The 23941-nt window shown below is 41.9% G+C and overlaps 1 protein-coding gene across 1 annotated transcript in view; it reads right to left on the bottom strand.

Moving 5' to 3' along the window:
- ITPRID2 (ITPR interacting domain containing 2) overlaps window positions 1-23421 on the bottom strand; it is a 181246-nt gene extending 157825 nt beyond the window's left edge. The window contains exons 1-2 of the mRNA XM_053269863.1: window positions 23232-23421; window positions 19311-19372 (exon numbers count right to left, since the gene is read on the bottom strand). The gene's annotated coding sequence lies outside the window, so the exon portion shown is untranslated. The remainder of the gene's footprint in view (window positions 1-19310; window positions 19373-23231) is intronic.
- Between the last annotated feature and the right edge of the window lie 520 nt (window positions 23422-23941).

Genomic DNA, 23941 nt, shown 5'->3' with positions numbered 1-23941 from the left:
AAATTTGGTTCAAGTGGTTCACAAGTTAGCCCACTTGTACCTCCAAAGTGTACGCTTCTGCCATCTTGGATTGGGGTGGATGACATCATCAAAAACTATGCTGTTGACATGTCCCTATGTGTCCCTACAACTGTACCCAATTTGGTTCATATTGGTCCAAGCGTTGCGAAGTTTATATGGGGGGGGGGCACACGGACACACAGACACACAGAGAGAATTCGGGTGATCTCATAAGCCTACTGGAAAGTAGGCTAAAAAGGAGGGCATGTCAGAGTAAGGTTCCTCCACTTCTCCAGTATAATGTTTTGAGCAAAACCAGATTGCACATTTGGAGGCTCTGGGGCGTGGATTCCAAATCAGTAATCTGGCAACAATGTGGTTCCTATGGTGCTGGAGTTGGCTGCATACTGTCTAACCCAAGGAGGTGAAAAAGCATGCTCTAGTCTCATGGTGAGGAAAAAGAAGAAGACAGATGGGGCTAATCAGCCAGGGTGTAATTAGATCCAAGGTCATGAAATGATCTTCTCCAAGGGCAGTGAGTTCTGGCTGGAGTGGTGGCAGACGGAGGCGTATGTTGTTGCAGTCTGAATCTTGAGACCTCAGCATCAGCTGGTGTGGAGTCGGATATCCTTTTTGCAATTTAGCTACAAGCATGAAGTATTTCTCTCCTGCTCCCACCTTACTTCCCCATGGCCTTTCTAAGCAGTCAACACTTGAGCAAGTTAATAACAGCCTGCCTTTCCAGCCTGTTCTTTTCAACAGCGGATCGGAGAACCCAAACGAGATGTATGACACTGTCTCACCCTCGAAGCAAGAAGAACGGAATTTAGCCCAAACCAAGTACACTTTCTGAAGTCTTCCAAGTTCCCTACAGCACAAAGGCTGACTGACTCACAGTTCTGACTCACTGTTCTGAGGAAAGAACAAGGGTTTGCCTCTCTCTATCGCTTGTCATATCTAGGGTGTGGGAAGGAATGTTGAAGCCAGATGGAATTCTGGATGTTGCGGCTGTTGGGAAAAGCAGAGAGAGGGGGCTAGAGCAGGTTACTATGACAAATACATAAGAAGAGGGCCTAAATTACCCTGCTCTTTGGCCCTGATGACAAGAGAGCCTGTCTGCCATGTAAGAGCAACTAAACCCTGCAAATTGGCCACCAGGGCACTAGAACTAGATCTACTCCCTCCCTTCCCCTTGTTTCTGTTTAAATTATATTACTCTTTTGAATTATAAAATATCTTTTAAAAACCCAATAAATGTGTTTTAAAAACACCAAGTAATTTTTTAGGACTTCAGCCTCAGAGAAAACAGAGACTTAAAAATAACGTCTATGTCATATGTAATACTTTGGCTGTTGTTTGCATGGCTGTACAAAAGGCTATTACATTCAGACTGTTGCCATGTTTTCTTTCCTACATAAAACTTGGACCCAGTGTTATCTTCAATGTCTGGCTTTGCTGGCTGTGTTATCATGTGGCCCAGCCCTCCTGTCTCCAGTTAGCACCATAGATGCATTTGAGACATGATGCAAATTCTACTCCTTACTTCCCTATCCCTCCTCAAAAAGCAAACACAAAAGAAGCAGAGTCCCCTGATGACAAGGCCCTATGTCCTGTCAGGTTAGCAAATGTGTCTCCCCATCATGGGAGTGTTCCGTACAAGCGCAGGGCACCACCTTTGCCAGCTTCCCGGAATGCTAACAAATCTTCACGGCAATCAACAGCAGACAAACAATAGGAGCCCTTATCACAGATTGCTGACTGCAGCCATTCCCTGCTGGTTTGAAGGGAATGGTTTTCTGCTATGCTGCGCTGAAGTCCCACGGAGAAGCTTGTGCCTTTGAATGAGCTGAGCTGGAAGTGTTTTTGGTTAATCCATTCCTTGATCCAAGCCAGCTTTTGAATGAGGCTTTAGTTAGAACATAAAAACAGTCCTGCTGGATCAGGCCCAAGGCCCATCTAGTCCAGCATCCTGTTTCACACAGTGGCCCACCACATGCCGCTGGGATTCCCACAGGCAGGAGCTGAGAGCATGCCCTCTCTCCTGATGTTACTCCCCTAGTATAGACAGGAGGTGGCCTATAGCCCTCCGACTTGTAGCTGTTGATAGACCTCTCCTCCATGAAGTTATCCAACCCCCCCTTAAAGCCGTCCAGGTTATTGGCTGGTTATTTGTATTCCAGTCCTGGAGTAGAGGCAGGACTAACAAATACCCAGGGTTGGGTTGCAAGGTTGCAACCCAGAGATACTGTATATGCTGTGCCTTTACACTCCCCTGTTCAATTGGAGAAGAAGCCCCCCACAGCCAGGGCTGCAGAGAGGTAACACAATCTTGGGGCCCTCCTCCTGCACCCCCTCAAATGCAGTCCATATGGACCAATATACCACTTCAAAAGGTGCCTCTTGCTCGGTAGGCTAGGGTCACTGGGCCATTTAATTGGCCCTGTTCATTGGCTGCTGTTAAGAGCAGCCTGATACACTCTCAGCATAGCAAGCGATGCTTTTCCTGTCACTTACTTACACGCCAGGAAAAGGTTCACTTGCTAAATGTCTATTCTGTCAGGAATGTGTAATAACATGGGAACAGGCCCAGAAAGCAAGGAAGTAACAATGGTGAAGGAGGTACAATAACAATATATTCATGTCTGCCAATGTGTGTTTGTGTCACACAGTCATTTTAGCTGGGTGGTTATACTGATAATGACATGAAAAGTTTTCTTTTCTTTTTTTTAAAAAAGAGCAACTCCCTAGATTTTAAAAAAAGATTGCATTGTAAATGCCAAAGAAATAGAAAGAATAGCATGACAAAGAATATAAATCCTTCACTATTCAAAGGTGTCATAATGTGCCTGTGTGTTTAAAAACAGAACAGAACGTTTGAACTGTAAATGAGATAGGCCACTCCCATTCAGAACTTCCCCTCTGTTATGCACTTAAGCCTTGGCATTGTTAATAAACAATAGATATGTTTACAAAAAATACTCTGACTGGGATATTTTTATCCACAAAGGCCTAGCATAAAAACAATCTCCTTCCCTTCATTTATTCTTGTGGGGTGACACAATAATAACGATGTCATTCCTTATACTGTAAATCACTCTTTTGGTCTCAGGCAGCTGCTTCTTTACCCCAGAAAGCAGGGCCATGGGAAGGTTGGAAGTGGCCCCCTCCTGCTCTTCCCCTCGTGGCCCCACTGCTGCCTACCTTTTAGGGCTGAGTGCCATGTTTGGTCCCAATGCCACACCTGTGTCAAAAGCATGTCTATGCAAGGGGCATGGTGGGTATCAGGGCACAGATGTGCTGCCCGCCGCCCATTTCCCTGCCTGTGAACAAAGCGCTTGCCAGACGGCCCCCTGTGCTGTTTTTGCTTCTGATGCTGGCACAGGGGCCCTGGCCAGTATCAGAACATGGACCCATCACCCTCTTCCCAGCTGGCAAGCACTGGCTGGGTGCCCGGGGGGGGGGGGCAAGGGAGTCCCTGGGCCCAGGTGTGCCCCAGTTGCCGAGGAACATTTGTTTTCCCCAGTTCATTAAATAAATAATTAAATTAAATTAAATTAAATTAAATTGAGTTCCAGAAACTTTAGGTTCAGTAATGAATACTTAGACTTCTCATACTGTACAAAGTATGGTGTAACAGAAGAAGATTGATCAAGCAATCCCGCTAGGAAATCCATTCCAGGTTATACACTGATAAACTGTACATTTTTTACTGTGCAAATGCTCATACAAGAAAAGTGAGTGTTCAGCTTATAATTAAATCATTACCTGCCTGTTATTTCTGATAAAAGTCCAGGAAATAGGGAGGGCTCAAAGAGGGAAGTGGATCAGAATGGACAGGTATGGCTTCACTTCTAGGATATGTACTAATCCTGCAAGGGCAGTTCCATGATGGTACTTCAGCTTTCATCAAGGTTATTGTGCTGTGATGCACATATCTGAACTTCTGGATTCATTAGCTACAGTACATGGACGCTTGGACTGACCAGAACTACTAGCCTTATTTTGTATCTTCTTTTCTTTAAGATGAATAACATTTTATACTGACCTCCTTGATCCTGCAAATAAATACATAAAAATCTAAACTAACCAAGGGGTTTATGGACATATTTTACTATGGGTCTTTTTTCACAATCAAGATTATGTGAGTTAAAGCAGGGATCTGGGGTCCCCAAGCTCTGCACACTCTCACAGTGCATGTCGCGAGAACTCAGAGTTTTATAGGGAATCTGAATCTGCTACTGCAGGAACCTAGATTGAGCCCAGATTGGTGAGCTCAGCTCAGATCCTAGATTATCAACCTGGATTAAATCCAGGCTTGCCATGGTGGTGGATACAGATTCCCAGGAAAACTCTGGGTTCTCCCAACATGTGCCACAAGAACATGTGCAGCTCGGTGATCCCAGAGCTCTGCTTCAGCTCACACTGTCCTGACTGTGAGAACTGGTCCTCTAAACTCTTAGCATAAGGGTCCTCAGAGCTCAAGATATCTTTTATATCTGTTTTATGTGGTAGAGGGAGAACAACTCCCAACACAGCATCCCAACATAGTATCCCTTCCAGTGTCTGTTGCTGGTTTCTTTTTAGATTGTGAACCCTTCGAGAAGAGGAAGCCATTTTACCATTCCTTTTGTTGTATAAACCACTATGACAGCACTTTGATGAAAAGCAGTATTTAAATATTCTAAATATTAATTCCTGAGTTGCCTCTCTATCCATTACAGAAACACACTTAGTAATCAACAGTGAATTAAGGAGGAAAATATGATTTTATTAAAAAGAACTGCAAGATATGTGTGCTAGATGATGATGATGATGATAGTAATAATAATAATAATTAATAATGTGCCTGTTAGGGGCATGTAAAATAGACTGCATTCCACCATTGTAAACAAGACACAGGGTGTTACCTTCTTTAGCTTATATTTTTCAAAGAAAGGATTATATTTTCTTGAAATTTCCCATTAGGGCAGGTCTACTTGAAGATTATCCATATGAAATGTCCTTCATACTGAAACTGAAGTGTGTGTGTCTGTGTGTTTTAAATCTATTGAATTATGATGGTGTTAGAAGCACTTAGTTTGTAAAGTCTGAAAAAGGAGCTCCTGGCCCTTCTTCCACAATTTTTAAGTACTTTCACTTCAAACAAATGTGGCTCATCATGAAAGTGCCTGGCTCTAATTTCATGGTGTCTTAATCCAAACCCATAGCAAACTAGTGATTAGGGAATGGAGTGAATGCTTCCATCTGCTCTGGCTCTTCACAGCAAAATTAAGCACCTGATTCCCCCTTGCCTCTTGGTTTACTGAACTCAGTCAGTTCATTTACTCTTCAAATACCTGAAGCACATATAGCTACATCACATGTCTTTGTCAGGACGAGTGACTAAATAGGAAAGGTACAAGAAACGGCAAGTGTTAAGGCACCGTCCATTGCCAGTTCTAGATGCCATTGTTTTTGAAATGAAAATATTTATCAAAGTTTTCCATGAGTCACCTCTGTTTATAGTTTGTCTGGTTTTTTAAAAAATATAAATATGGACTATAAAGACTTCCAATTTATTTGCTGGCATGATTGTTAAAAGAGTGGCATTCCTCCTTAACTTTGTAGCACTATTCAAGCAGTGCTGAAGAACCAGGATGCCATGTTGTTCTGCTAGTGACACAGAAGCATGAAGAAACCCTATGCTATTTTTTCCCCAGTCAAGAGAGCTGAAGAGTTATGATGAGCTTTGAGGGGAGGAATCATGGAGGATAACACAAATATTTAAACCAACTTTTCCCCAAATCCCCACACCATACGTTACAGAATGGTTTTCATGTTTAAAATTCCTTCTTCATGAGGATTGCAATGAATTCTGGCTTACTTGGCTAACTTTAACTGGGTAGGATATTACTAGAATGATATCCAAGTCCATGTGCAAAGTGTAGTCCAGGATAACAAGAAACAGGAATTACTGACTGAATAAGAGACCTTATTTCAGAAATAATCTTCAGAAAATCTTAATGATTAAGCTTCCTTCAAATCAAAGCAATGAGGATGTCCATGCATGAAATTCAGTCCAAACAAACTTGGTCTAACAAAGGAAGTTTCTAGCCAATCTGACAATTCCTCTGGAAGACAGAATTAAAACTGAAGTAAATAATGCTCCTTACATCCTTTTTATAATGATAGAATGCAACCTGTGTCACATGCCCTTAACAATGGAGTGCCACTCCATAATAAACATATGGAAGCTAGTTCCCCTGCTCTTAAAAAAACAAAAAAACAAACAGGAAGGAGTAAAGCAAGTTAACATTTGGCTGACTTTGTTGGTTTATATTTCTTTTCCTCTTTGCCCTGTTTCAGATTGCAGTACCCTAAAATAGCATGGCTTATTAACCACAGATCAGAAGGTTAATAAGAACATCAACAAAACAAATGCACTAAATTAGAACAATGCATTAACATTCATTAGCAGTTCACTGTGGATCCTTCCAGCATGCTGATTTTGCTATTGCATTAGCATCCGACAATAATTGTTATGTTAAAAGACAGGACCCATGCAGCTCAAGGAGAACCCTTTGGGAGACGTCCTCATATGAAAGTCAATCAGAAATGGGATTCTGTAAGGAAACACCAGGGAGCAGATGTCACTGCCACCATACTCATCTTAAAGGCTCTGCAGCTTCTTTAAAAAAAATGCCTTTATTCCACACCCACCCACAAGGCAGCATTAAAAAATGGTAAATAAATAGGGTCTCCGTTCTAGCTCTAACCCACATATATTAAGCTTTGCATATTGTGATTATGGATCCTCGTTGATCTTCAACAAAATGTATGACTTCCATTTTCTTGTTAGTGCTAACCAGCTTGTAAGAAAGCTTTAACGTGGTGATCCTCTTTATTTAGCAGGGGAGAGTAAATGGCCCTATCCACCCCCAGCACAGTACCTCCAGTGACTGACTGTTGCTGGTGTCTATCTTATGTTTCTTTTTAGATTGTGAGCCCTCTGAGGACAGGGATCCATCTTTCTTTCTTTCTTTCTTTCTTTCTTTCTTTCTTTCTTTCTTTCTTTCTTTCTCTCTCTCTCTCTCTCTCTTTCTTTCTTTCTTATTATTTCTCTATGTAAACTGCTTTAGAAACATTTGTTGAAAAGTGGTATATAAATATTTGCTGCTGTTGTTTAAGAAGAGAGGTGCCAGGATTCAGGCCTTTGTGGGTGCCCTGCCCATGAAGAAATCCTGCTCCTTTCCTTAATCCTATTGGTGGGTTCAGACACTTCATGGAACTTCAGTTGAGTCGAGCTCCGTGAAACATCCCACCGCCTTGAGAGTGCGCTCTCTCCCCTCCCATCCCTGCACAAGTGTCTACTTCTTTTCTAGGTTAGGATAAGCAGGGACTGGTTGCAATGTCTGAACCCACCAATTTCAGTTTATTCTAAACTACTTGCTTTAGAGAAGCAGAATCTGAACCCGAAGCTTGAAATGAGTTTCAAATCTCAGGTTCTATAAAGCAAGTAAGTTAAAATAAGTCAAGATTGGTGGGTTTGGACGTCACAACCATGGCCACTGTGGATGGGGATTATGGGAGTTGTAGTCCAAAAACAGCTGGGGGGGGGCAAGGTTGAGCAGGCCTGCTCTAGTGTGAATGCTGTTGCTTGATGGACAGCCAATAGTTCCAGTGGCCATTCATTGCATAACTGCATTTGCACAATTTTGTGTGCTTGTGCAAGAGCACTCTTGTACAATTGTGCTCAAGCTTCATTACAGGGCAAACAGAAGCTTGAGTAGTATGTCAGCCAGGTGCACACTTTTGGCTCCTAGCCCCCAATGGTCTACAGGATGGATATTGCCCTATTGACACTGGAATGGGGGGAGTTAAGTTAACCATTTAATGGTGCAGCAGAGGAGTAACTTGCCTCGGGAGCAAGAGGTTGCTGGTTCAAATCCCCACTGGTATGTTTCCCAGACTATGGGAGACACCTATATTGGGCAGTAGGAAGATGCTGAAAGGCATCATCTCATACTTTGCGGGAGATGGCAATGGTAAACCCCTCTTGAATTCTACCAAAGAAAACCACAGGGCTCTGTGGTCGCCAGGAGTCGACACCGACCCGATGGCACAACTTTACAATTTTAACATGAATGTGTTGCTAAGTAGAAAATATGGGGCGTTACCATCTGGAAAGGATCTTTGTTATGCTGCTGGAAGTTCAAAGTAAAATGAGATGAATATTACAACTCCACAATTATTTTCCAGCATACATTTCAAGCTACCCACCTACCAATCTCCCAAACCCCTCCACCCTTCCCGTCAAGCCTATTTACTAGGTGGGCTACTACCACTCCTCCAGTAGTGACAGTGAAGCATTGGGAGAAGGAAGTGATGGAGGTCTCTCCGCTTCCTGCTTTGATGCCTGATCATAGGGCTGCAAGTAGCATGGTATGCTGCTACACATCTTGCGCAATGCTGGAGAAGGGAAGAGTAGAAGACACTTCTCTCCTCCTTTCCTCTCCCTAGGGCTTGTATTGCAGCTGCCAGAGACATCTGGACTATCACTGCTGCCCAGTCAGTGGGATGGGAGAGGAGGGGGCTCAAGCAAGTTTGACTTGGAAAGAAGCTAAACTAATTCCTGATTTTCCAGGAAAGTCACAAGGCCTATTTCTGAACTAAACTGATTTGAGTTCAGCAGGCAGGAACATCTTTGAATGTTTTTCTAAATAACCAAAAGTTTGGCTTCCAGCATGCCCAAAAGTAGTACTGTTACCAAAACTGCCTCAGAATGCTAACTAGAAGCTCCAATTGTCCTTTTGGCTTAGCATGGGGAATGAGATTGGCTTGAGGGAGCAGTTCTGTTACAGTATCAATTTAAGCAAGCTTTGTGTGTTGGAAAATGATAAGGAGGCAGAAATGCAATACAACAGATTTATTTAGGGATAAAGGGGTACACGAAGGCAAAAGTTCGTTTAAAAGTAAAGTGTGCCGTCAAGTTGATTTCGACTTCTGGCACCCACAGAGCCCTGTGGTTTTCTTTTGGTAGAATACAGAAGGGTTTACCATTGCCTCCTCCCACACAGTATGAGATGATGCCTTTCAGCATCTTCCTATATAACCTTCTGCTTGTTAGTCAAGCATTTCCCCACTGTGCCATTAGGTGGCTATAAAAGTTCATTTAGACAAAGCAATAAAATCTTAACTGATAGTCTTAACAAGAATTTCACTAAGAGGAATTTAGCATGAGGTCCAAATTGTGGGTGAACAGCTTAAGGCTTACTGCAGAGAAAGAGCTTGAAGGCAGGGATAAAGAGAAGAGAAAAGGAGCGAGGAGATTCAAAGAGGTAGAAGGTTAGCTTTACCTACCCTTGGTCTGTTGGTGCATTTAGTGCACTTGTAGATAGGTTGATGGGCAGATCTCACAGAAAAAGAGGCAGAAAAGAGGGGGAACGAAAGGGCAAGTAGTGTAGGGCTACCACTCACATGCTTGAGAACCAGTAGGGTACAAATCCATACAGACTCCGGTTCTGAGACCATGTGGCTTGACCAGGAGTACTTATACTCCAAAATATGGCTGGGGGCAATGCATAGGTCAGGCTCCCTCCCTGGAGGGGCAGAAACTCAGGTAAAACAATGAAGTTCATGGTTGCATAATCAGTCTTGGGTGTAAGTTGCCAACCAAAAGGGAATAATGGCATGTAAAAGTGTGTGTGTAGCTATGAATAGCTGATGGACTTAAGGCCTATCAGGAAACGGAGATGCTCCTCCACGTGCAAAGATATATGTTTTTAGATTTTAAAGAACTGCCTCCACTCTTGTCACTTGTCAACTAATGGAGCTGTTAATGGTGGGTTGGGAAAAGTAGCTTCTTATCTGAGTTGCCGCAGATAGTGCTTGCCAGCTATGTCTCTTGTGAAACAGGAGTGTTCTCTTCCCTTAAGAAGTGCCTTTTGAATTAGATCTACTTGCTCGCTGTTAGCCTTCTCTTGAGATAAAGTGGGGGGTGGGTGGGTTGAGGATGATCCTTTGCAATTTTAACTATTGTGCATTTGGGGTATATTAGCCCATGCTTTGCTCATGCCAAGCGAACAACTGTGAGCTTTTGCCAAATACGGGCAGGTGAAAAGTTCATACTCCCATGAACTGACATATCCAAAATGGAGACTGTGTAGCCACAGTTCCAGCTGCATAGAGGGGTGCACTCTGTGCTCCCCAAAATCAGGCTTTTTAGCAACAATACTCAGAAAGAAAGGTTTTAGGCTAGCCTGCTCCCTGCCATGCTAGCTTTCTACTTGCAGGGATTTATTTTTTAAACACAGGGGGGCATTAAAAAATGTCCGAATTGCTGCATTCCACTTTATCACTCCAGTACTCTGCCATACCATTCTGCTACAGCTTGAGTCTTGCCCTTACCCAGAAGTTCATCCACTCACCAGCTCTACACACACACACACACACACACACACACACACACACACACACACGAAACCAGCCTATGCAATCAAGATATTTCCCAGGCAGTGAACAGTGTGATGTCAGCAGAGCAGCAGCTCCGGATGATTCAAGAAAATGAGCCAACCCACATACAGGAGAGGATAGATGGAATAATGAGAGTCAACAGAAGTTGTTCTTTTCCATCTTCTGAGACAGACTTTTACTGTCTGTGGCTATGCCAGGTAGGAGCTTGCTTGGAGTGTTCACTGATTCCATAAACTGCTGGATGCTTTCCTCTCTCTGACTCATAAATATCTGCCAAAAAGCATGAATTTGCAGTCATGCTTTTAAAATGTGTACTTATTTTCTAGCAGAGGCTAGATTCTGTTTGGGCTTTTGCATTTCTAGGAGATACCTCTGTATGTTTATGTGCATATCTCTGGAGTCATTTGCAGATGATCCCAAACTATTTTGGAAGTGAAATCCAAAAGAGATTGCACTGAGCTCCAAAAAGATCTCGCCAAATTGGGGGAGTGGGCAACAAAATGGCAGATGCGGTTCAATGTTAGCAAATATAAAGTGAGTTATATTGGGGCAACCCCCCCCCCCAACTTCACATATACATTGATGGTGTCTGAGCTGTCGGTGACTGACAAGGAGAGAGATCTTGGGTTATGGTAGACAGCTTGTTAAAACTGTCAGTACAGCATGCAGCAGATATGAAAAAGGCAAATTCCATTCTAGGAATCATTAGGAAGGGGATTGAAAAATGCTAGTATTATTTTTTAAAATGCTAGTATTATAATGCCCTTCTACTAATCTATGGTGCGGCCATATTTGGAGCACTGTGTACAGTGTTGGCCACTGTATCTTAAGAAGCCCATTGTAGAACTGGAAAAGGTGCAGAAGAGGGCAACCAAGATGACCAGAGGCCTGGAGCAGCTTCCTTATGAGGCAAGGCTACAGCATCTGGGGCATTTTAGTTTGGAAAAGAAGTGACTATGGGGAGACATGACAGAGGTGTAGACAATTATACATGGTATAGAGACAGTGGACAGAGATAACTTTTTCTCCCTCTTGCATAACACTAGCACCAGGGGTCATCCCATGAAACCGATTGCCAAGAAATTTAGGATCAACAAAAGGAAGTATGTTTTCACACAACGCAAAATTAACATATAGATTCCCTTCCACAAGATGTGGTGATAGCTACCAGCCTTAGAAGGGCTTAGATAAATTCATGGAGGACAGGTCTATCAATGGCTACGAGTCGGAGGGCTATAGGCCATCTCCAGCCTCAGAGGCAAGATGCCTCTAAATACCAGTTGCAGGGGAGCAACATCAGGAGAGAGGGCATGCACATACCTCTTGCCTGTGGGCTTCCCAGTAGCATCTGGTGGGCCACTGTGTGAAACAGGATGCTGGACTAGATTGGCCTTGGGCCTGATCCAGCAGGGCTGTTCTTGTGTTCTTATTCCAAAATCACCTCCTGCTTGTTCATGTTTCACTGTACAAATTGTTTTGACAAGCACCCTGTTTTATCTGGAGACTTACACTTAATGGGCTTTAAGAAGTTTGCACAATCCCGTTTCTATGAAATGCTCTTATTCAACATTTCCTTGACTGAAAATCTATATTATGCTAGTTAATTAACAGATGGAGACCTGGAGTCTCACTGTGTATTTCTTCCAAGATCGAGACCCAGAAAGGCCATAAAGATTCCAAGCTGTTCCTGGATGCTTTGGTTAGAAGTTTTTCTAGTCTAGGAGGTGGCTCATATCCACTCTCTGAGGACTTATTACAGCACAGCATTCATTTGCCCAAAAAGGGCACAAAAAGGACAGGGTGATTTGCCACTTTCCTTACCCCAAGTGGCACTGTTTATAGCCTAAGGGCATGCTGGTTCACAGCTCAGCCACTTAGCCAATATGCTCCTCTAACAGTAGTGTAGTGGTAGTAGAAATGTTACACTTGATCATCAGAAATGGCAGATGATGTGCTCAAGAACTTTTCTAGAAACACCACAACTATGTCAGATGGATATTTTTGGAATATTCTTGCTGGAGAAAAAGGATACACAGCTGTGCCAGAGAGGGAAAAGGTCATCTCTCCTGAGATAACAGATTAGCAGCTTGAAAATCAGAGCGGGAAAGAAATGCAGGCCTAAAACCCAACGGATGTTCACAATGCTGCAGATGCTATAACATATCCTTCTATTTTGTTACAACAGAAAGAGAGAGAGAGATCTGCTTCAGTTACCAAATTACAAGATGCACAGCAGGAGAGTCAAACTTATAAACGGCAGCAGGCACTGTCACCATGCAGACTGGCAAAGCTTTTGCAGATATTGGAACAGGATGTTTCTGGTACACCACCCTTTCCTCCCATTCATTCGTGAGACTGAATGGCCATCCACTGGCACCCTTTTGGCTTGTGGCGTTACATTTTTTGCAGCACAACAAGCAACTTAGTACCCTGGTCTGTCTTACACAGAAAAAGTATAGCTATTCAAAGTATGGCTCTTCAACTGCCCAGGCACACAGATTTGGGGCGGTATATAAATATGTCAAATAAATAAATAAATAAATAAATAAATTCAAAGACAGAAGTGGTTCTATTTATATATATATGATACATGAAAGACTATGTTCTGTAACAAATGTGTGGTTGCCTAGAGATTTCCCCCTGGGGAAACGTGAGCCAGAACTGCCAAGAGGCACAGATATGATTATCTCATTAAAAGCAGGTGGATCTCAAGGGGGATATTACAAGTGGAATTCCCAGAACAGCTCTGCCTTATTGATGATAATGGGGGCTTGCCAAGTTAATGGAGTAATGAACAGACCAGCCAGTTTGTCAGACAGCCATAGGATTGATGGACCCATTATAAAAGATTAGGGTGGCAAGCTTTAATTGGTAGATTAATCAACTAAACTTTTAGCTGATTAATCTGTGTAGGAACCCATTCAAACTGGTAGAGATGAAGCTGGAGGGCACACTTGTTTGGGTTGTTTTTTGTTTGTTTTTAAACTATTATCTTTCTGATGGATCACACTTCCTTCAATATCTCACAGAGGGGCCACCACTGACTTTTTATAGTTAACACTTTTAAATTTAATTGATTAATCACATAAAAGCCATAATGTATGATTAATAAAAATGCTTTTATCAATTTGATTCTTTAACAAGAACTTATGTCTTCACTAGCCAATGAGTATAAACATAGAGGACAGTTTCTGGGAAAAATCATATGCTGTAACTAAAGCAATGACAATGGGTACAGTAACCAGACTCAGAATTGATAATGAAGACACTGAAGTGGTGGATAGCTTCTGCCTTTTAGGATCAACCTTCCACAGTAAAGGATCCAGCAGTCCAGATATACGCCGCAGACTAGCACTTGGTAGGATTACAATGAAGGCCTTGGAACGGATATTTAGATGCTGTGATGTGTCTATAGCTACAAAGATTAGGATAGTTCAGACAATGGTTTCCCCCATGACACTCTATGGATGTGAAAGCTGGACTTCGAAGAAGCAAGATAGAAAAAGTATTGATGCTTTTGAACTTTGGTGCTGGAGAAGACTGTTGAGGATACAGCCAAAAAAACAAACAAATGGATCATAGAACAAATTGATCCAGAATTTTCACTTGAGGCACAAATGACCAGGCTCACACTTTCATACTTTGGACACATTATGTGAAAACCTAGCTCCCTTGAGAAGTCCATAATGCTGGGGAAAGTTGAAGGAAAGAGGACAACCAGCAGCAAGATGGATGGAGTCGATTACAACAGCGATGAATGCAACACTGAGAGACCTTAAAGGCCAAGTTGAAGTCAGATCATCCTGGAGAGAATCTATCTATGTGGTCGCTAAGACCCAACACCGACTTGATGACACTTAATCAATCAATCAATCCAACAATCCATCAATCAAGTCCACAAAATTAGCAATATTAGCTTATATTTATTGCGTCCATTGTTAGATAATAGTTATCTGGTTATAAAAAAGAAAAAGAATTTAGTTACCAGAGGAGATAGTCAAGAGGATATATCCTTTACTTATGTTCAGGTAAACTTTTACAAAACATACAGGAACAAATCAACCTCTTCTTACGAGATATGAGTCTCTCTCTCTTGAGTTTACAGATAACAGAATAGAATACAGTATTTCAACATACATTTAATGCAGGTTGCTGTTCTTTTCATTTCTCTTGATTTACTACCTTCTTTCAAGCAATTCTATGGCACAAGCACATAAATATCTGTAAGGCAATGTTACCATCATATAGAATGAAACCATGAAATGATGCGAGACAGCAAAATCATTAAAATTCATTTTGATCTTTAGTACAATAATATTCCTTTCATAACTAAGTTTAGGCATAAAGATACACTCTATGATTCCACAATGCTGTGTGGAAGGATGCCAGATGTTCCACATTAGTTTTGAGTGTAAATGCACTTTTGAAAATAAATCTCCTAATGGTTTCATTAACAACATCCTCAACATTTGGAATGACGGCAGTGAATGGGCTTTGTTTTTCCTCAACGATATCATTCTTTAGCTGAATCTAACTGACTGTGTGATGATGTTGACCATATGATCCTGAGATCATGTAGTGAGCAAGAAGAAGTGCACTTGCTTTAATTTAAGTGCTCAAGTTGCTACTGAATGGTTCAGTGCAAAAACTGAAAACAGGAACAGATAATGTAAGGGGGTTAGTGAACATCCCCCCCCCCCCGCAAGTGCCCTTTTTGTTACAAAAATTGCATTATTGAAGATTTAGTGCAGCATGAATCTATATCAGACTATTTTAAAGCTGCTACCACATCTTCCTCTGCAAAGGCTTCTCACTTCCTCTCAGCAACATCAGTATTATCTATTTTTATCAGACAGGTGTTGGAAAGTCTGAAGAGACTTGTATTTGACCCAGTGACGCATGTTTTGGGCGGTATAGAAATATGTCTAAATAACAACAACAACAACAACAACAACATATTTTAACTCATGGGGTACTTTCAGCTGAGAATTAAACACTTCTTGGAAAGTAAGCCTCTCTCAGCTTGAACTCATACACTGTTGTCCAACTCTATAGAGATGCCTCTCAGGTAGGAATTCAATGGTGAAGATTTCTCAGTCACTCCCTAGAGATAGGGCAGGGCTGCTTCGCCGACACCTAGTAGGACCACTCTACCAGGATTACTACAAACCTGCAATGCTTTTCATGAAAGAATCAACGTAGTTTCTGCTTCAATCAGACTGAAATCTTACTTCAGATATTCCTCCCCCAAAAGAAAAATAGTTTAGCAATTCAAAATTGTAATTTAATTGTAAACCGCCCTGAGCTTTTAATTGTAAACCGCCCTGAGCCATTTTAGAAGGGCGGTCTACAAATCAAATAAATAAATAAAAATAAAATAAAAGATTCAGAATTCAAAAGATGGGTTCAGAGGATTAGGGGCAGGTGCACTGCAGATAGCTATCAATGGCAACATGCATAACAACAACTGATTATAAGTAGCCCATCCAGACTGCTATGCTTTTAATATTTATTTGTTAAATTTATGTACCCCCTTTCTGCCAAGGCAGTTTAAAATTGTTTAAATACTAAAACAAAATACTAGGGCATGAATAAACTTTTGTGATTCAATTTGAGGTTGAATCAAATTAGCCAGATTCAATTTGAACTCGAATCTGAAAACTCGTATCTGATCACATTCTATTCAAATTGGATTAGATTAGATTAGATTAGATTAGGATTTGAATCAATTTGACTTTTAAAGGCTTAGGGGGCACCAAAGTGGCCATATTTCAAGGCAGTGGGGCACTCGGTTGATTTTTAATGATTTTTTGTTTTTGTTTTTAGGGATTTTTATATTTCCCCCATAGGGACTAATGGGGATTTGAAGAAGCCCTAATCCTAACCTAGATCCCCAGATTTCATTTAAAAGAAAAAGCTAAACTCTAGCTCTTGTAGAAGTGGGGTTATGGAGCAAAATGTGCAGTCACTAGTTTTGAAGTGTTTAGATGCTGTGGTGTGTAATTACCTTTCTTCATAATGAATCCCTATGAGGATTCATTACACACCAAAGAGTCTAAACAATTCAAAAATTCATTTAAAAATGAACTGAGTACCTCACTGCTTTGTGGGTGGGGTGGAATTAGTGGCACCCCATGTGCCAACAACCCCCCAACCTGCAAGCCAGTAGGGTACTCAGTTTATTGGGGGGGGGTTTTCAACTGTTTAGACTCCTTGGTGTGTAATGAACCCTCATAGGGATTCATTATGAGGAAAGGTCATTACACACCAAAGAGTCTAAACACTTCAATACTAGTGACTTCTCATTTTGCTCCATAACTCTGCTTCTATAAGGGCTAGAACTTAATTTAAAAAAAATTAAGAAAGCTGGGAATCAGGGGGAATTAATAAGTGAAACTTTGATCTCAAATCAATTTGAATCAAACCTGGGGAAATTCAATTCGAGCTAGAATTTGGCCAGGGGTGACTAGGCAGATTTGTTCTGAGGTTGAACCACTCATATTGACCAGATTTGAGTTGAATCAATTTGACCTCAAAACGATTCACACATCTCTACAAAATACAGATCGTAAAGGATTAACAAACATGTTGCCATGTGTCAGACCGGAGCAGGTCCCTTCAGGAGCTAATAGAATGAGCTGCTTTGGCTTGAGTGCAAGCCTTACAACTAAAATGAAGGCACATGTTTTTTCAGGAATACACAATTGGGTAAAATTGGTGGATTCAGTTGTAGTGGCAGTATTGTGATGCTCAGCAATTCTCAGCCATGAATGAGGAAGCAACAACAAGTAGGCAATGTGTTCACTTCAGATTTAGTACTACTTTTTTGTTGCTTTCTTTAAAAATAGAAATATAGCTATGTTTAAGAAAAGAGGAGAGGATGTGTTATTGGCATTTGTTTTTCAATATACTAACAGACTCTATGCCCCGTTGGATAAATATTAGAGTTATATGAGCACAGTGTGTGCTGGATAGGGTGGCGGCAATGGATTTATTAAAAACAACAACAACCCATTTTTAACAGAGGGAAATCATTGTTCCATTGCTTCCTCCTCCAGTGTTTAAAAAAGAACTTTTCTTGTTTCCCACCCACATTTAAACCCCCCCCCCATTATTCTCTGTCAGGCCATTTTTCAGATATTGTTCGATTGTTACCCTCTATATTTTGAAGTAATCCCCACTGAGCTCAATGGGGATTACTGTACTCCTTAGTGAGAATGCATATAGAATTGCAGATTGAGTCATTCAAATGCTGCTTGAAACAGGGATTTGCTGGGCAGCTAGCCCAACAGCCCCTTTCCCCAAATGCTCAGCCATATACTTAGGAAACTCCAACCTTGTTATGGTAAAGAATATGTCAGACTTCATATAGAGACTTCAGAATTTAACAAACAGAAGACATGCATGTTGTAACCAGAATGTATGGTGTGTGTTTTTGGTTTTGTGGGTTTTTTTTTACATTAAGGAAAATGTATTGGCAATAATGCTGATAATAAGCATTAAGAGTACATGCTACACACCAGAGGAAAAGAAGCAGCACAAAAATGTGTTCCATTTTCTCTTGTGGGCAATTTGGCAAACCTTCTGTTACTGCTGCTGCTATTAGTCTCAATTCACTTAAGGTGAAAATCCTGTCCCAAACCAACACATGCAAAAATCAAGCTTGGTATAATTGCGGAATGTTACAAGATGTTCTCTTGCATCCACTGAGGCTAATGAAATGTGAAGACCAAACATTCAAAAGCATTAAAAGCACCCATCTCCAAACAAAATTTATCTTGCCATATGTTTGAAGCTTTCACCACATGGCCCCACCAAGTAAGCAAGATTTGTCTCTGTGAATGGGAGGAGATAAATCTCCTGTATCAATTTAGATCTTTCAGCATTACTGCGTGAACAGCTGGCAACATGCATCTCTCCCTTACACTGCAGTCTCTAATGCACCTTCACCTACATATTTTACTACCCACATGTTAACACAATTGGCAGACATAAAAATCATGTCGTTGACTTTAGGTCTTTGACAGCAACCTTGTTTGACATCCTATTTACTGTTATCTTTTTATGATTCTCTAAATTTAAGGACAAAATGAAATCCTATTAAAATATCAGCGGAAGAAAGAAAGGGCTCAATTCAAATATAGCTCCCACACGAATGTATGTGTAAGAATGTTTTGTGCATGAGCGGCGAGGGGGCGTGTCGTGATTTTCACCAATCCCTCTTCTCTCTGCTGCCTTCAATACCTCTGAAAATATATACATGAGGTTTGAGGGACCAAGTTAAGGGACATATTTTGGGGCAAAATAATGGGCAGAAAAATGATGGGGATTTCTGTGAAAATTAACCCCCTCTCATGTACTAACCATTCATCCACAGAAGTGAAGTTAGTCATGATATGAGCCATACTTATAAACTAATTTATTTTGTGTGCTTTCTTTACAAAGGATTTAATCATTAAAGTGACTCCTAATAATGAAGGTTGTGCATAAAAGCAACATTCATGCCCATATCCAATTATATCATTTGTATTGTCTTAAATCTATGTGTTTATGATGTGCTGATGAGGACTCCAACAAATCAGAGCACAAATGCCAAAATCTCTCTGCTGGTCTTGATAGTTGTTGCACTGCCATGTTGTGGCTTTTTTGCTGATGCCATTATACTTCCTGGCTGCTGGTTTGACATCCCACCATTGCCCAGAAGGTGATGGCATGGTGGCAGAAGAATTGGAAGATATAATGAATGTTATCAAATGCTCTGAATATACCCAGTTTGAGGGTCTTTCTTGAACTTTCATGCACAATGAGAGTTGTGCATGAAAACATCCAGGTTTTGTTGTTGAGAGGACCCACATTACCTTTTCCAGCGTGCAGGAAGGATTGTCCCCTCTGATAGAATCAGTTTCTCCATAGAGCTTGGCTGTGAAGAGAGACAAGGCAAAAAGAGGTATACTTCCTGTTAGTGTTACTACTTTGTCCATGCACGTGCAAAGCATTCACATCCAATATGAAGGAAAAATAAGGAGGAGTTCCAGCTTTCCTATGCTAGCAATTTATCAGCTTCTATCTTATGGTAAATTGATGGTAATTAGGAAGGCAACAGAATCTAAGCCAGTTATTTTCAACCTTCTCAGGCCCAGGACGTACGTTTAACTTCAACCTGCAACATGACACCCACTTTCCTAACTACATATATCTGCCTTTCTTCTTCCTTCTGCTTTTGTTCCTCTCTCTCTTCCTCATCACAAGGCCTACACAACTTATCACCCACCAAGTCACACACCACCTATTATTTGGTAGCCCACCATGGTATGGAAAGCCTCCCATTTAAGATGCTTGTCTGGAACTGTAAACATAAAGATGACCAGAGGATTGTGTCCAGCTTCATGCATCAGAAGTTGTGCAGGCCTGTCCTACTCACTCCTGTTCTTGCACATGCTTTCCCTTTACCTGTCTTTCTTCTACTTTAAAAAACCGAAACAACAAAAAATGGAGACTGATGAACGTGCCACTTTCCTGATCTTCCACACAGAGGAGCCAGCCAGCAGTGTCAGCAAGGTTAATGCAAGTCAAAGTAGTGCCGAGCAGCAGGGGAGCTGTCCCGTAGGGATGTGCAAACCAGTTTGCACTCGAACCAAACTGGATCGGTTTGATCCAAGGTCAGACTGAACCTCTCAGGTTGGTTCTAATTTGAACCCAATCGAGCCCTGTTCGAGGGGTGCCAAAACCAAACATTCCCAGTCTGGCTTGAATCTGATTTGGATTCAAACCAAACCAGGCCAACTGTGTACATCTCTACTGTCAGGTTTGAGCTTAACCAGTATTTACTGGAGTGGGGAGGAACACATTGTGGTTATTAGGCAATCACTCTATGGTTATTCCTCCTCCTGGAGTTGGGTGAATTGGTTGGCAGTGGTACAGCAGGTCAGAGGAGCTGAGGTCCAGGGAATTGGTTGGCAGTGGTACAGCAGGTCAGATGAGCTGAGGTCCAGGGTATACTTATACTAAATAAACACTTGGGCTGGCCTTACCTATCTGCCAACATTTTAAATGGCAAAAGAAGGATAGAAGCTCTGCTCAAAGATCCTCAGAAGCACCAGACCATCCAATGATCATCAGAGTTCCCAAGGCTGACAGTGCAGGAAGTCCAAAGGGAACCACTCCACTATGGTTAACCATAGAGGGATCTAAACACTGAGAACACTGATGTCAGGCAGTGATGGGCCCCACCTCCAGCCTAGGCAGTTCTGTGCATTCTCCACTCTTCTTGTTTATTTAGCTCAGCAAGTAGACCATGCTGCTAGGTCAGAGCGACACCAAGCAACAAAATTTCGCATTGGTGACAGGCACTGTGCCAATATACAGTTGCACCTAGTTCCAACTTCTACTCTTGTCTTGGCAAAGAGGCACCTTTTTAATGTGGTGATTCTCTTTATTTAGCAGGAGGAGAGTAACTAGCCCTATCCCGCCCCGCCCCCGCCCCCAGCACAGTACCTCCAATGACTGTATCCATCTTATTTATTTATTATTTCTCTGTGTAAACCACTTTGGAAACTTTGGAATATCAATATTTTTTGTTGTGTTGTTGTTGTTCTTGGTCCACATGATGTGCAGCACTGTGTCTCATAAAGCTCTGCCCCAGGAGTGCTGTGGACTTGTAAGCAGCTCTGGTGCTGTTCAGGAGCAGAGGTTGTGCAAGGTTGTTCCTCATTTGCCACAATGAAGGAAACGGCAGTGGCATTGCCTGTGTAACAGCTGCTTCTAAACAGTGTTGGGGCACATGAGGAGCCCACAGTAGTAGGCCTGGGGCAGAGTGTCATGGAGATGTGATGCTGCACATCATATGGGCCAGTGTGTCTAGCTAGGGTGAGAAAGGACTTCACAGTGAAGGAGGGCCATTCCTTCTCTGAATGGTACTGTTGGGAGGGGTGTCAGAAAGCCTTGGATGGGGTGGGGAAGATGGGGAGGAACAAGAGCAATCTTTTTGCATTGCTTTGCCTGTGCTCTAAATCAAGGTTATAGCAGGAACGTTATCGTCTCCCCACTCCCAGCATCTGTGGCATTATGTCAAAGTCCACCAGAAACTCTTCTTGTTTACAAATAGGTAGAACAACCCAACAGAGGTTGAATAGTTGAAAATGTTGGAATGCAAACTGTGGGCTATATGTCACATTAAAAAAAACCCCCTATGTTATTAAATATAAAATAAAAAGCTCAGGGGCGTAACAAGGCTGGAGTGGGCCCAGAGACAAAATTTTAAAATGGGCCCCTCACACACACACACACACACACACACACACACACACACACACGTCATGTGACTTGCCTCTGGGGGGCCCCTTGACGTGTGGGGGCCCCCAGGCAGCCACCTCCCCTTGCCTAATGGTAGTTACGCCCCTGAAATAGCTGTGGTCAGCACCCCAAAATACAAAAAAGTCCAGTAAATTACAATCCTGATAAAGCTGGATGAAGCTTAAATACAAACAACAAATTAAATACATGGCTAACCTTCCAACCAATGGGCAATTTTTCAAACTTATAAAACCTTATTCACTGAGAACTTGGATATAGCCAACTTTGTGGCTATCTAGAGGTTTCCAGACCATTCTTGAGATCAAATCAAGACAGAATTCTTCTAAACAACTGACACATGGACAAAATGCCACAGTTATGATTCTTTTGAAGGAAGTTCATTGAAAAGCGGCTGAGATTTCTTAAGAAAACCCCAAACCAATTCATCTTGCCTCTTATTTGAGTGTGGAACAAAGTGACATTGAACTGAACTTTTGGACCAAGAGGTTTGCAATAAATCAAGAAGGCAAATGCAAAAGTGTAAAGGGGAAAAAAAGGGTAAGGTCAAAGAGAAACATACTAACCATAGCACCACCCAGTGACCACATTTAAAACACCACATGAAGATGCTGCTAAAGGGGAGCAGGCCCAAGCTGAACTGGCTGCTGTGTTTAAAGGAAATCATGACTCAGGGGGTATCATTAAGAAGGCTAACATTAAGTATTTATTCAACCAATGTTGTGTACTGACAATAATAATGAAACATATGAACATAAGAAAAACCTTGCTTTGTCATATGGGGTCTGTCTAATCCAGCATTCTGTTTTCAACAGTGGCCAACCAGAAGCTTCCATGAATCCCAAAAGAAGGACATGCTGGCCATAGACATCCCCATGATTTTTCTCCCAGCAACTGGTATCCCAAGGCATATTGCATATGAACATGGAGGCTCCATTCAGACAAGGCAAGCAGCTACACATTTCACTAAACCCCTGTTTGGCCCGGCATGGTTTTGTTTGTCTGTCTGTTTTTGCAGCAGTCATGGGGGGGGGGGGGGGGGCATTGATCATGACTGGAGATGGAGAGCATGGGGAAGCCCATTCCCCTTGTGCTATGATCCCATGAACTTTGCTGTGCTACTGTTTGCTCCAGCAAGGAAGTGGCCATAGGTGCTAATAGGTGCTAATAGCAGCTTCCTTTCCCAGACGAAAAGAAGTGCCAGCGGGATTTTTTTGTTAGGATCCTGGTGCCAGGGGAAAAGTTAAATTCCTCACCCCCATGCTCGATGGTCCTAATTGTGAACACCCCCTTGGCTGCTCTATATGCTAAAAAGCAATAAACATGCAGCCCCTAAAGTTAATACAGTAGGTTAGCTGTTATACTAAAAGGCTGTTTTCTCCTTGATCCTGAGGGATGGCCTCACTTGGGACACCCGCCAAGTCAAAATGGAGGGTGACGCCTGTGCTGTCGAACTCTCTCTGTCTCACCTCTTGTGAGTTGTAAAAAGCTGGTAAAATGTTTCCTGTTTAGAAGAGATTTGTGGAGTGCTCCTGGCTCTTTCTCTGGGTGTGGGTTTTATTGCACTGAGCCGCTCTGTAGGTGTTCTTTTGGCCATAGGTCAGGATATAAGTTCAATCCATGCAATGATGTGTGTGTGTGTGTGTGTGTGTGTGTGTATGTATGTATGTATGTATGTATGTGTGTGTGTGTGTGTGTGTATATATATATATATATATATATATATATATATATATATATATATACCAAATGTAAACTTGTGCCATGTAAACAATAGTTTCAAATATTTTTCTAGCACAGATAATTTCATTTACACCACACATGCTTTCAGTGTACAATGTGGAACAGCATTTTAAACTTATCATCTATGTGCCAAGGTGGGGGCACAGACTGGAAGGGGACCCAGAGAATCTTTACTCAGATCTGCCCTGCACACGCGGTGGAATGAGGCAGCAATGAACTGTTAGAGTCTTAAAATGGTAGAACGGGCTGCATCATTTCAGAATTTGGAGGGTTCAGATCTTTGAATGCTCCCCTATGCTTTAAAAAAAAAAATACAACTCCCGGCAAGTAGAAAACTAGAAGTACATGAGCTGGCTTGGCTAGAACCTTTATCCCTGATGCCTGGTTTTTTGTTTGTTTGTTTTAAAAAATAAACTTACAGGGGAAACAATAAAAA

The sequence above is a fragment of the Hemicordylus capensis genome, chromosome 1 (assembly GCF_027244095.1).
Source record: "Hemicordylus capensis ecotype Gifberg chromosome 1, rHemCap1.1.pri, whole genome shotgun sequence".
Lineage (NCBI taxonomy): Eukaryota > Metazoa > Chordata > Lepidosauria > Squamata > Cordylidae > Hemicordylus > Hemicordylus capensis.
The sequence above is the reverse complement of the archived record's forward strand: the minus strand, read 5'-3'. Positions and strand labels throughout refer to the sequence as shown.